Below are 14,136 nucleotides of genomic sequence, written 5' to 3' on the forward strand. Positions count from 1 at the left end.
AGCAGTAGCAATTAAAGAAAAAGAAATTAAAGGTATCAAAATAGGCAATGAGGAGACCACGCTATCACTCTTTGCAGATGATATGATGGCCTATTTAAAGAATCCTAGAGAATCAACTAAAAAGCAAGTTGAAATAATCAACAACTTTAGCAAAGTTGCAGGATACAAAATAAATCCACATAAGTCATCAGCATTTCTATATATTTCCAACACATCTCAGCAGCAAGAATTAGAAAGAAAAATTCCATTTAATATCACCCTAGACAATATAAAATACTTAGGAATCTATCTGCTGAGACAAACACAGGAACTATATGAACACAACTACAAAACACTTTCCACACAATTAAAAATAGATCTAAACAATTGGAAAAACATTGATTGCTCATGGGTAGGACGAGCTAACATAATAAAAATGACAATCCTACCCAAATTAATTTACATATTTAGTGCCATACCCACTGAACTACCAAAAAACTTTTTTTACTGAATTAGAAAAAACTATAACAAAGTTCGTTTGGAAGAACAAAAGATCAAGGATATCCAGGGAAATAATGAAAAAAATGTGAAGGAAGGAGGACTTGCAGTCCCAGATCTCAAACTATACTATAAAGCAGTGGTCATCAAAATAACATGGTACTGGCTAAGAGCTAGAAAGAAGGATCAGTGGAATAGACTTGGGGTAAGTGACCTCAGCAAGATAGTCTATGATAAGCCCAAAGATCCCAGCTTTGGGGAGCAAAATCCACTATTTGATAAAAACTGCTGGGAAAATTGGAAGACAGTTTGGGAGAGATTAGGTTTGGATCAACATCTCACACCCTACACCAAGATAAACTCAGAATGGGTGAATGACCCGAATATAAAGAAGGAAACTATAAGTAAATTATGTGAACACAGAATAGTACACATCAGATCTTTGGGAAAGGAAAGACTTTAAGGCCAATCAAGTTAGAAAAAAAATCATAAAATGTAAAATAAATAATTCTGATTACATTTTAAAAGTTTTGTATGGAATACTATTGTGCTCAAAGAAATAATAAACTGGAGGAATTCCAAGTGAACTGGAACAACCTCCAGGAATTGATGCAGAGTGAAAGGAACAGAACCAGGAGAATATTGTACACAGAGATTGATACACTGTAGTATAATCAAATGTAATGGACTTCTCCATTAGTGTCAATGCAGTGATCCAGAACAACCTGGAATGATCTACGAGAAAGAACACTATCCACATTCAGAGGAAAAACTGTGGGAGTAGAAACACCAAAGAAAAACAACTGCTTGATTACATGGGTCAAAGGGATATGGTTGGTGATGTAGACTCTAAATGAGCATCCTAATGCAAACATCAACAACATGGAAATAGGTTCTGTTCAAGAACACATGTAACACCCAGAGATATTGAGCGTCAGCAGGGAAGGGAGGAAAAGAATATGATTCTTGTAACCAAGGAATAATGTTCTAAATTGAATAAATTAAAAAAAAAGTCCACTTACAATCCACAATTTAATTCATAAGCCACCTCAAATCAGTTTCGGAAATAAGCATAACACAAAACATACATTACATCAGTATACCCACTATAAAGGGTTAAAAAAAATCACACCTCACCTTAGTGGACTGCTCTCACATATATGATGCCATTTGCTCCTCATAGCTCTTCATGGTCCAATGCTTTTCTCAATTTACCAAGCTGATTCTAAATACTATGTTGCCTCAAATATTTATTAAAGGTCTATTTTATGCTAGGTAATAGAGGGACCTGTCCTCAAGGACTTTATATTCTTTTATGGAGGGAATTTACTATTAAAATAAGACAGAGTATTCCAAGGGAGTCATCAGTTTTCTCCAGGGTTTCACAGAGTTCTCAAAAAAATCCTTAAATTAAAAATAAATTGGAGTGTACCTTGTTCTGAAAAAAAAAAGTGTTTATATATTTTTCATAAAGTACTTTTAGGAGGATGTGGAGTGTATTCTGGGCAATTAAATGGTTCAGCAGATAGAGGCTAGACTTGGAATTAGGAAGATCTGAATTCAAATTTGGCTCTGACCTTCCTAGACCTGTGATCCTAGGCAAGGTACTTAAACTTCTGTGAGCATCTGTTCCCTCATCCATAAAATGGATCATCTTTTAGCTCACTTCTCCACAATAAATAGAGTGTCTGGCATTAAGAAGTATATAATCTAATTGGTAAGAGGCATGGAAACAAAGGACAGCCAGGTGGCTCAGTGGATAGTGCTGGGCCTGAAGTAAGGAAGAATCATCTTCCTCAGTTCAGATCCAAACTCAGACATTTAGTAGTTGTGTGAACCTGATTCAAGAAATCCCACTGCACTTTAGTTGACTATTTCCACATGCATTATTTCATTTGATCCTCATAGTTCTTCATGGTCCAATGCTTATATACATCAGTTGCCAAATCCTGTCATTTCTTCCTTTGTCACATTTCTTTTACATGTCCTCCTTCTCTCCAACAATGTTGATGCAAGCCCTCATGATCTCATGCTTGTGCTATTTCTATAGCTTCCTGGTTGGTCTTCTTGTCTCAAGTCTCTCCTCGATCCAACCGTCATCTACTCTCCTGTGAATTGGTCTTTCAAAGCACTAGACTGATCTTGTCATCTCCCTTGTTCAATAAACTCCAGTGGCTCCCTGTTACCTCCAGGATCAAGTATAAAATCCTTAGTTTTCCTTTTAAAAATCTTTCATGTCTTTCTACCTTTCCAGGCTTCTTACACCTTACCTTCTTTCATTTACTCTTTGATCCAGTGACATTAACCTCCCTGGTATAAGACATTCCTTCTCCTGACCCCAGGCATTTTCACTGGCTGCCCCCTGATGATTGGAACACCCTCCCTCCTTATCTCTGTTTCAACTAAAATCCCACCTTCTTCAAGAAGCCTTTTCCAGTCCTCCTTAATCTTAATGCCTCTCCTCTATTGATTATCTTCAGTATATCATTTGTGTGTATGTGTACATTTTTTCACATGTATATATATATTTTATATATTTCCATATATACACACAATTTTAACACATATATTTATTGTTTGTACATTATCGTTTGCATTTTATCTTCTCCATTATACTAGCAGTTCTTGAAGAGCAGGGATTGTTTTTGCCTTTTGGGGAGGTTTTGTATCCCCAGGACTTAATACAGTGTCTGGCACAGAGTAGGCATATATATGATAGATAGAAATAGATAGATAGATAGATAGATAGATAGATAGACAGACAGACAGACAGACAGACAGACAGATAGATAGACAGACAGACAGACAGACAGACAGATAGATATATAGATAGACAGACAGACAGACAGACAGACAGACAGACAGACAGACAGACAGATAGATAGATAGATAGATAGATAGATAGATAGATAGATAGATAGACAAACAGAGACAGGTAAGTAGGTAGGTAGATAGAGAGGAAATAGATAATTTTATGACTCTGGGCAAGTCATTTAACTATGATTGTTGAGTCATTGCCACTCTTTTGTCTTAAATTTGATGCTGAGACAGAAGGTAAGGGTTTAAAGCTAAACTAGTACTTGTTGCCCTGATCTGACATTATTATGAGCATTCAAACAAGGGTAGGTTCTGAACTCTGAGGAGGTCAGGAAACATTTATATTAAAGCCGTCTTTGCCCCACAGCCCCACCCCCACTTTCCCAACAAACACATATAGCCAACTCCTATCTGAAAGCATCCCAGGGACACATGACCTCCCCCTTACAGACTGCTCATTTGCTGAAAGACATATTCCCTTTGGGACCGACTGGGCCCAGTCCTGAAATAACTTGAAGCCAGGCTAGTTATAACAGGAGGTGGACGACAGGGCTCCAAGAGAGTCTGGGCATTTGGCCCTAATCCCCAAGTAATTCACAGTCGGCTCCTGTTATTTATGAATCAGAGGGCTCTTCTTGGTGCCCTTGTTTGGTGAAGCAAGGACAGGAAGGAGTGTTTACATTCTCTTCAGTGGTCCCGAGAAGAGCTATGGAAAGTTAAAGATGAAAGATCATAGACTCTTGGCTCCAGAGAAAACTTTAGTCTTTTAAATTAAAAAAAAAAATCATGTTGTCCAACTTGCTAGGACTGGGGCCATTTATTGCCCAAGGGATCATTCCACTAGTGAAACTCAGGGTGTGTTTTAGAGCAGCCTGCTCAGACATCTTGCTTAGTGAATGAGCGCCAGCCCATGAAGACCACTCTATCTAGCTGGCCCTGAACCTTAAGCTATGCTTCACCTTCACATCTAATTCAGCAGTCCACCCCATAAAATAAGCTCTGATTCATGCTTCTTGATTGACTGAGCCGCCTGAAGCCTTACCTCTTTCTCCCTCCTCATCTCTTGCTTTGGATACAGTAATCAAATCAATAGTACTATTGCTTCTAGAAAGGGCAGGAAATTGATTTTCCTATGGATCAACTCACCATCCCTATGACTCATAAGACTAAAATACTCTTCTCTAACTAGCACTCCCCATATGTGCTCCGATGAGAATGTAGGCTCCAAGGAAAAGGTGGGAAGGAAAAGTGGGATAAAGTTTCCAGTAGATTCATCAATGAGCTCCTTGTATTTGTATCCTGAATATTTAGAACAGTGCTTATATAATGAGGGTCTGGAGCATGTGAAGATTCCATCTGCTAACAACTCTACACATGGTAGATACCATACCAAAATGGCATCCATCACATGGAAGACATTGAGCAACCACTTTAGGGGATAATTGTGAGGAATGGAGCATTAGTGGACAATCTTTAACTGATCCATCTTGGCCTGCCTACTATGTGCCTCTTTCCCTTGGTTATACAACCAAACTGGACCATCAAAAGGGCCTGAATCACCATTAGCCATGAATTCTGAGACGTTAGTGATGGAGGGAGCTAGATAATTCCATCAGTAGAGTCTTCTGGTGAGAGAATCATGCTTTAAGAGAAAGTGCCACAGAACCTTAACCCTTGGGTATCATCTGATTACTAAGAATTCATGGCTTTTTCCTTCTTTGTTTTCTGTTCTAGGTGTATGGAGTGGAGTCTCATATTCTGAGACAGCAACTCAAACCATGAATCCAGAATCTGGACCAGGTGTTGTATCCAATCCAACATCGATACCCTGAGGAGCAAAAGTTCAGACCTCCAGTCTAGCAAAAGCCAGCAGCTTCTGTAGGAATTGAGCTAAATTTTGAGCCTAATCCCCCAGGAGACTGAGATGGAATAAGGGGGATTATGCCCTCAAGGTGGAGTGGGAAATGCTTGTACTTTGTTTTGGCTGTATCTCTGAAATAAACATTTCCTTTGTAAAATCTACCCAATATTAAGTGATTAAGGGGAATTGGTGCTATGGGGCACTAGTCACTAGTCCCTAACAATGGGAGAAACACAGCCAGTGGGGGCTCAAACCACTGACAAAAAACAAAGATACTTCCCCAACCTTGTCTGGGCAATGCCTGACTCTGAGAGAAGAGAGGCTGGGTCATGGATTTGACACTAACTAAACTGTCTAAAACTGAGGCACAATTGTCCCAAGTCTTGTAGCAGAATCAGGAATATATTTCACAAAGCAGCCAAACCTCCATGATTCCCCTGTACAAACACCCTGCTGCCCTAGTGAGGAGATTTTAGAAATTTGGGATTTAGAAATTTTCTTTTCTAAATTTTCTAAATTTTAGAAATTTAGAAATATTGGGAAAGGAAGGTGTTATTGAAAAATCTCTGGAATGGAAATGAGAGCCTTGGGTTCTAGTCCTGGTTCTACTTCTCACTAGCTGTGTCCTGAGTTCTAGTCCTGACTTTGCTACCCTCTATTTGTGTGTCCTCACCTCTATGGGCCTCAGATAACTCTCTGTAAAATGAAGGGGCTGGAAGAGGACATCACTAAGGTTCCTCCCATCTCTGATGTTCCATGAGTCAAAGTTCTACACATGATATTGTTTTTATTTCCTTTAGAGAATGTGACAAGTAAGGAAGTGCTTCTTGGCCAGAGAATACTCTGATGCCAAGAACAGTGACACTCTCAATCCTAGGGGCCATCCCTTCTTCCCCTTCCTTCTAAAACACTGGTGAAATGGGAGTCAAAGATGAGAAGCAGAATGGTGGAAGAGAAGTAATAATAATCATCATCATTGTTCAATCGTTTCAGTGTTGTCTGACTCTTCGTGACCCCATTTGGGGTTTTCTTGGCAGAGATACTAGAGTGGTTTGCCATTTCCTTCTCCAGCTCATTTTACAGTTGAGGAAACTGAGGCAAACAAAGTAAAGTAACTTGCCCAGCAATGCACAGCTTGTAAGTGCCTGAGGTCACATTTGAATTCAGATCTACCTGACTCTAGGCCTTTACTCTATCTAGTACCAGCGAGCTGCCTAATGATAATAATACTAATAGACTTTATGTTATATATTTTAATATACTGATGAGTATTTTCTCATTTTATGAATGAAGAATAAATTATTTATTCTATAATAATTCTATAATAATCTACAAATAATTCTATAATAAATAAATTTATTCTTAAGTCCTTTCTAGGAGCAATGACAAAGTTGATTTGATTATGGTTCAAGAATTGGAAGGGTGGTCAAAAGAGGAGGAACAAGGAGTTTGATCAAGAAGACCTTGTGACTGGGGAGGACTCCCACAACCCCATGGTATGAAGTCAATGAGAAGTTTATGTGATTTAGTGTTAAGAGGGAGTCAGTGTAGGGTAGCTAGGTGGCTCTAGGCCCTATGTCCACTGTAACACCTAGCTGCCTAAAAATAATAATAATAATCATTATTATTATAGACTTTATGTAGTATATTTCAATACATTTATTTGAATATTCCTTCTAACATTATAGTTCAAAACCCATCCATGCCTGCCTAATCCTGCTGAGCTTTCATCTATCTCCTCCCTTAAGTTTGGCTCAGGGGTTCCAACCAATCTCTTCTTCCATCTGACATCTGTAAGGAAAGCTTGGGGACACTATTAGAGCACAGAAGCTGTTCTTCTGCTAACCCTTACTATCTCCCACTTGATTGAATGACCCATCTATTTTTTTAGACCTTTAATCTTCTGTCGTAGAATCAATGCTGTGTATTGGCTCCAAGGCAGAAGAGCAATAAGCTAGGCAATGGGGGTTAAGTGATTTGCCCAGGGTCACACAGCTAGGAAGGGCCTGAGATAAGATTTGAACTCAGGACCTGTGGTCTAATAGACCTGGCTCTCAACCTACTGAACCACCTAACTGCCCCCATGTCCATTTTTTTTTTAGTCATACATTTCTTTGATGACTTCCTTTATGTTCTTGGACTTCATAATTCTCTGTGATGAGTTTTAATCATCTCTGAGCTACCAAATACCCATCCACTGGCCTTTTGGGGATTTGAAGTCTTAGTTCTTCAGAAATTATAATCCTCCATCCCTTAAAGAATGACCCACCTTTGGGTATGTCTCATTTATATTTATGACATTTATATAACATATTTTTGTATATTTATGTGCCTCTTTAAGGTCTGTAAAGTCCTTTCCCCACAACAGTTCTGTGAGAATGCAGGAAACTGAAGCTCAGAGATAATGACCTGCTCAGGGTCACAGTGAGGCTGTTTGTCAAAGCCAAGTCTCCAGATTCCAGATCGAGTCTTGTATGTACTTCAATGCCTATTTTGCAATCTTTGCTTCCCCCATATTTCACAAGAGCTAAGTTACCACCTTGTGAATATACTGTAATAGGAAAAACGTGAGGCCTCAGGTCAGGCCAGCTACAAATTTTCCAGGTGATGCAGTGGGGAGACATTTGTACAAGGTCAGATGAGGGGAATTGTCTATGGAGTCAGTAAGCCAGACAGTGGGGCTGCCTGTGTCTGTAGTTGGCCTTCACCAACAGCTTCTCATACTCGGTTATGGGCATTCGAGCTATAAATGAGTGGAACTGGAAGCAGGGTCATTGACGAGTTTGGTGGAAAGGATGCTCAAGTGGAGGCACAACCTAAGGACCACCTCCTCCAGGAGACCTTTCTTGATTCCTTCCTCTCCTTCCCTTATTAGCACTTTCTTTTGTTTTTCTTTTTAAACCTTTACCTTCCATCTTAGAATCAATGCATTAGTTCTAAGGCAAAAGAGCTGGCAATGGGAGTTAAGTGACTTGCCCGGCATCTCACAGCTAGGAAGAATCTGAAGCTAGATTTAAATCCAGGCTCTCTGGGTTGGTTCTATCCACTGAGCCATTCCAGTATGTGACAAGAAAATCCCAAATGGGGTCATCATGAAGAGTTAGATCTGACTAAAAAGACTAAATTACATTATGATTGTTATTATTACTAGTAAAATGTAGCTGCCCCTACCCTGATGTCCTCTTGACACTAAATCATGTAAACTTCTCATTGACTTCAAATCATGGGGTTGTGGGAGTCCTCCCCAGCCATAGGATCTTCTTCCTTGTTTCTCCTTTGTGGTCCACCCATCCAGTTCTTGAACCATAATCAAATCAACTTTGTCCTTGCTCTTAGAAAGGAGGAGAGAGTCAACTCCCCTATGGCTCTACTCACCGTGTCAAGCCAAATATCCTTCCCTGTCCATCACTCCTCTAGAATATTGACTGTCCCCATAAGAATGTAAACTTCTTGAAGTAAGGAGCCATCTCAGCTTTTCTATTTCTAGCTTTTAGTGCTTAACACATTGTAATTTCTTTCTTCATTTATCTATTAATAATTATTTATTAATAAACATCTAAACCAAGATCAAATGAGATGTCTCTAAAGCACTTTGAAAAATCTTAAAGCAGCCAACCTATGTGAGAATTAGAGTCCTGATTTGGGGCACCTACATGGTTCAGTGGTTAGAGCGCCAGACCTAAGGTCAGGAAGACCTGAGTTCAAATGCAATCTCAGAAACGTTTTTACCAGCCTGGGCAAGTCACTTAATCCTGTTTGCCTCAGTTACACATCTGTCAAATGAGATGGAGAAGAAAATGGCAAACCACTCAAGTAACTTTGTTTAGAAAATCCCAAATGAGGTCATGAAGAGTCTGATATGACTGAAGATAATTAAACATTATTATTACTACTAATAAAATGTAGCTCCCTGGCATTTTCACTTTTGTATTCATATCCCTAGAGCTTAACCCAGAGTTCTTACATATAGTAGGGGCTCAGGCAATGCTTACTAGTGACCGATGATAATGATTATTGACTCTGAATTCAGGACTCGCATATAGCCACTAACTTTCTGTGCCATCTGAGGTAATTGCCTTAACCTTTCCAGGACTTCATTTCCTTCTCTATAAAAAAGGAAGTAACTAGACTAAGTGATTCCTAAAGTTCCTTTCTAAGCTCTAAAATTCTATTATTTTGTTTATTAAAGTATCCCAAAGAGATTTCAATTTCCCCACATTTTTCCCCTGGCACATATGTACAAAAACAAGAGCTTCATTTCCCTGGACTGGTACATCCCTGCTGCTCTGTCCCCCTCCTTCCCCCAGCCCTGGCTCCCTTTCCCATCTCAATAATGCCTCCAATGCCGTCATGGTCTCCACAGCAACCACTTGTGAGGTCACCCACAAAGGATTTGGGACCTCAAACCCCAGGGGAGTACCAGGGAGAGTAGAGACTGGAGCTTTTCCCAAAGATCCCTTAATCTTGTATGCATCACTGTAGAAGGGAAAGAGAAAATATAGGAGGAAGGAAAGAAATAAGGAAAGAAGGAAGGAAGAAAGGAAGGAAGGAAGGAAGGAAGGAAGGAAGGAAGGAAGGAAGGAAGGAAGGAAGGAAAGAAGGAAGGAAGGAAGGAAGGAAGGAAGGAAAGAAGGAAGGAAGGAAGGAAGGAAGGAAGGAAGGAAGGGAGAGAGGGAGGGAGGGAGAGAGAGAAGGAAGGGAGGGAAGAAAAGAAGAAGGGAAGGAGGAAGGAAGAGAGGGAGGGAGGAATAAAAGGGACAAGGAGGGAAGGAAGGAGAGAGGGAAGGAAAAAAGAAACAAAAGTTTCTTAGGCACCTACTGTAGGTCAGATACGGTGCTAAGTACATTACAAATATTAATTCATTTAATCCTCACAATGACCCTGGAATGTAGGTGCTATTATCTCCATTCTACAGTTGAAGAAACTGAGGCAGACAGATGTAAAGGAGAGATTCAGGATTGTAAAAATTCCTGTTAAAGGAAAGGCACTGCTGGGTGCGAGTCATTTCCCTTACCTTAGCACAGTCCAATGGAAAAGGCAATGATCTTAGCCTGAAGACTGGTTTCCTGAACACTTTCTAGCTGCATTATCAAAGGTAGAGCACTCATTAACTCTGGGAGCAGTTAGATGGCAGAGTGTATAGAGGATTGGATCTGGAGTCAGGAGAACCTTAGGTCAACTCTAGCTTCAGACACTTCGTAGCTGTATGACCATGGGAAGCCATTTAACCCATGTTTCCTCATCAGTGAAATAAGGATAATAATAGTACCTCCAAGAACTGTAGTGAGGACCAAATGAGATAATAATTGTTAAACCCTTAGCATTGCACCTAGAATATAGTGTTATATTAATGCTAGTTTTTATTATTGCCTCTGAGATTCCATTGTCTCATCGGTAAACTGAGGATAATAATAATAATAGCTAGAATTTATATCGTACTTTAAGGTTTGCAAAGTACTTTATACATGTTATCTCGTTTAAACTCACAGCAACCCTGGAAGGTGGTATAATTATTACTCTCATTTCATGATTGAGGAAACTGAGGCAGAGAGCAGTTAAGTGACTTTCCCAGGGTCATACAAGTCATTGTCTGAGACTGGATCTGAATTAAAAGTCTTCCTGACTTTAAGCCCGCAGCTCTATCCCCTGAGCCCCCTAGCTACCTTTGTAGCACTTTCATGATTGCTGAGTTTCTTTGGAAAATGGGGTTCATGTTACTTGAAATTCTTCCTTCATAGTACTGTGAGATTCAGTTGAGACCATGGATATAAAATGCTTTGCTAACCTTAAAATTATGCATAAATGTTGGCTGATATTGTTGCTAATACCTATCCCATAAACCAAAGTAAAGTCCGGTAAACCTTACACTATTCCAGAGATATAAACTATTTTTACCTCTTTGCTAACACTGATATCTTTCCCTGTAGACAATCTGTCCTATTCCTTTTACCCTAATATAGGGCCTGCATTTACTCCTCTCTGCCCTTTGTATCTGACTCTTCATGACCTCTTTCAGCATTTTCTTGGCAAAGATACTGAAGTAGTTTGCCATTTCCTTCTCCACTCATTTTACAGATGAGGATACTGAGGTAGAGTTATGTGACTTGCCCAAGGTTACTCAGCTAGTAACCCCAGTTGTCCCTCTAAGCTTCCCCCTACTTGTTGATTATGCTTCTTTCTTACAGGTTTCCAAAGGTATGAAACAAGGGAGTCATATTGCATTCTCCCCTTCTGCATCAGTCAGTTATTTTCTTGTCTTTTCTTCCTCTACAGTATATCTTACTCCCATTCCTTCTCAATCTTACAGCCACAGAACCATTTCATCACCTCTTGCCCAGACTTTTGTAATAAGTACCTAATTGGTCTCCTTCCTTTAGTCTCTTCCCTTTGCAATTCCTTTGCACAGTGACCATAACCTAGAGCTAGATAGGTTCTCAGGTCTTGTTTATGCAAATTCCTCATAGGATCTCCCCTGATTGTAACAATGAAGGTACTTAGCTCTTCCTTGATTTTGAATATTGAATTGTAATTCTCTCTGACTATTTGTTGATTTAATCCTCAGAAATGTAAGCACAGTACTTGAAGTTGAGTGGGAAGATCTGCCCCTGTTAGATCTGATCATCAAGGGTCTGTGACCCACTTGTGTGATAGTGGATAACGAATTAGAATTGTCTAATTGCCTTCTGGGCAGTCCTAGAGCAGAGCGTCTGCTCTGATTGGTAGATGTGAAATTTAGGGGAGGTGACACAAGAGAAAAAGATCTTTAAAAACAGGACCATGGAAGGGATTGAGGGAGATCTCTGACTTGGAGTTTGACTGGAGGATCAGTCTCTTGAGCTTGGATTGGAAGGGAGATCTCTGACTCAGAGTTAGACTGGAGTAAATGGACCCCTGGAGGAACTCATGCAGGAGACCTCAGACTGTTTTCCTTTTAGACTGTCACCATTGGTGAGTTAAGGTTGACTTAGTGACCCCGCCTTTCTGGAGGCATGAAGCCTCCAGGAAAGGCCCATCATCTTGAGACTCTCTTCCCTTGGCTGGGACTTAGAATTTCTAACAGGTATCAGAGGAAGCCATCTCTCCCTCTCTCTCTCTCTCTCTCTCTCTCTCTCTCTCTCTCTCTCTCTCTCTCTCTCTCTCTCTCTCTCTCTCTCTCTCTCTCTCTCTCTCTCTCTCTCTCTTTCTCTCTCTCTCTCTCTCTCTCTCTCTCTCTCTCTCTCTCTCTCTCTCTCTCTCTCTCCTTCTCTCCCTCTCTCTCTCTCTCCATCTCTCTCTCTCTCTCTCTCTCTCTCTCTCTCTCTCTCTCTCTCTCTCTCTCTCTCTCTCTTTCTCTCTCTCTCTTTCTCTCTCTCATTCCTTAATATTTTCCTTCTATTATAAATATTGTAAATAAAACTACCATAAATTCCATTTACTTTAGTAATTTATTTTGGGATTTAGAAATTAAATCCCTGGAGACCACCTATATAAATATTCAGAGTCCAACCACAATTAAATTTTAACAATAAGTAAATGTAACATTTTGTAGGATCATAGGCTCACGAGTCTAAAGGTAGACAGGCCCTCAGAAGTCATCTAATTCAACCCCTTTACTTTAAAGGTGAAGGAAGAGGTTTAGGAAGTCCCAGAGAAGTTGTCCAACTTCAAGTGAGTAAGTATGGAAAAAAGGATCAGAGGAAGAGACAGTTTCATTTCCATTGTGCCATACCATCCAAATCACCTCCAATGGTGCCAGTTCAACTGCGTCAGTTCCCTGCTCTAAAACCATCAGTGTCTCCCTGACAGATACTACAAATTAACCTTTTACTTAAGACCCCCAGGTAGCAAAGAATTAGAAATTGAGGAGATGTCCATCAGTTTGGGAATGACTGAACAAATTGCAGTATAAGTTGGTGATGGAATACTATTATGCTCTGAGGAATGATTATTAGGACAATTTCAGAAAAAACTGGAAAGATTTGCATGAACTGATGCAGAATGAATTAGAACCAAGAGACCACTGTACACAGTAACAGCAATATCATGGGATGATCAACTGTAACAACTTGGCTACTCTCAGCAATGGACAATCCTGAAAAATTTATGATGGGGAATGCTATCCACCTCCAGAGAAAGAACTGTTGGAATCATATGGATACAGATCAAAGCAGACTGTCTTTCACATCAGTGTACTTATGGTTTTGGGGGGGGGGGTCTTTGGTTTTATATGAGTGTGCTCTTACAACAATGACCAATATGAAAGCGTTTAAAAATAATTTTTTTAAAAATCAAAGACTCTCGGGGCAACTAGGTCTTAAAATCTAAATTAATTTGGTTGCCAGGGAAAATCCCAAATAACAAAATACCCAAGTCAACTGGAAATTATGGTGGTTTTAATTAATAGAGAGAAGGAATTAAGGAGAAGAGAGAGAAAGAGAAGAAAGAGTTAATTTAAACTGCTCTGGCTCAGGCTGAGCCAGGCAGGAGTTAAAGGCCTTGGCCAAGGGGCCTCCTTGAGAGTCAAAGGAAAGGGAAGTCAGTTTTATCACTCACCATGGAGACAGTCTAAAAAGAAGTCTGGGTGTCTGTCTTCCAGTTGCTCCAGCTCCAGGCCCAGATTCAGGAGGATCTGAGTCCAAATCTATTCTCAGATGACCCTGAGCAAGTCACTTAACCTCAGTTATCTAGCTAGCCCTTGCCCTTCCATCTTAGAGTTGTTACTAAAATAGAAAATAAAGGTAAAAAAAACCTCTCTTCCACACTCTAGCTCCAATTTATCTTTCCCTTTTCATTATTGAGCTTTTATTCTATTTTCAATTAATAATCATTCATTTTCTCTCCTTTTCATACCACTGAAGAAAAAGAAAAACCTTTATAACAAATACAATAGTCAAGCAAAACAAACTCACATTATCTTTTGTCCAAAAATCTTTCATGAGTCTGCATCATGCACCATTCTGCAATCATGAGTTCATCATCTCCCTGTCCAAAGGTGGGTATG

The sequence above is a fragment of the Monodelphis domestica genome, chromosome 2 (assembly GCF_027887165.1).
Source record: "Monodelphis domestica isolate mMonDom1 chromosome 2, mMonDom1.pri, whole genome shotgun sequence".
NCBI classification, from domain to species: Eukaryota; Metazoa; Chordata; class Mammalia; order Didelphimorphia; family Didelphidae; genus Monodelphis; species Monodelphis domestica.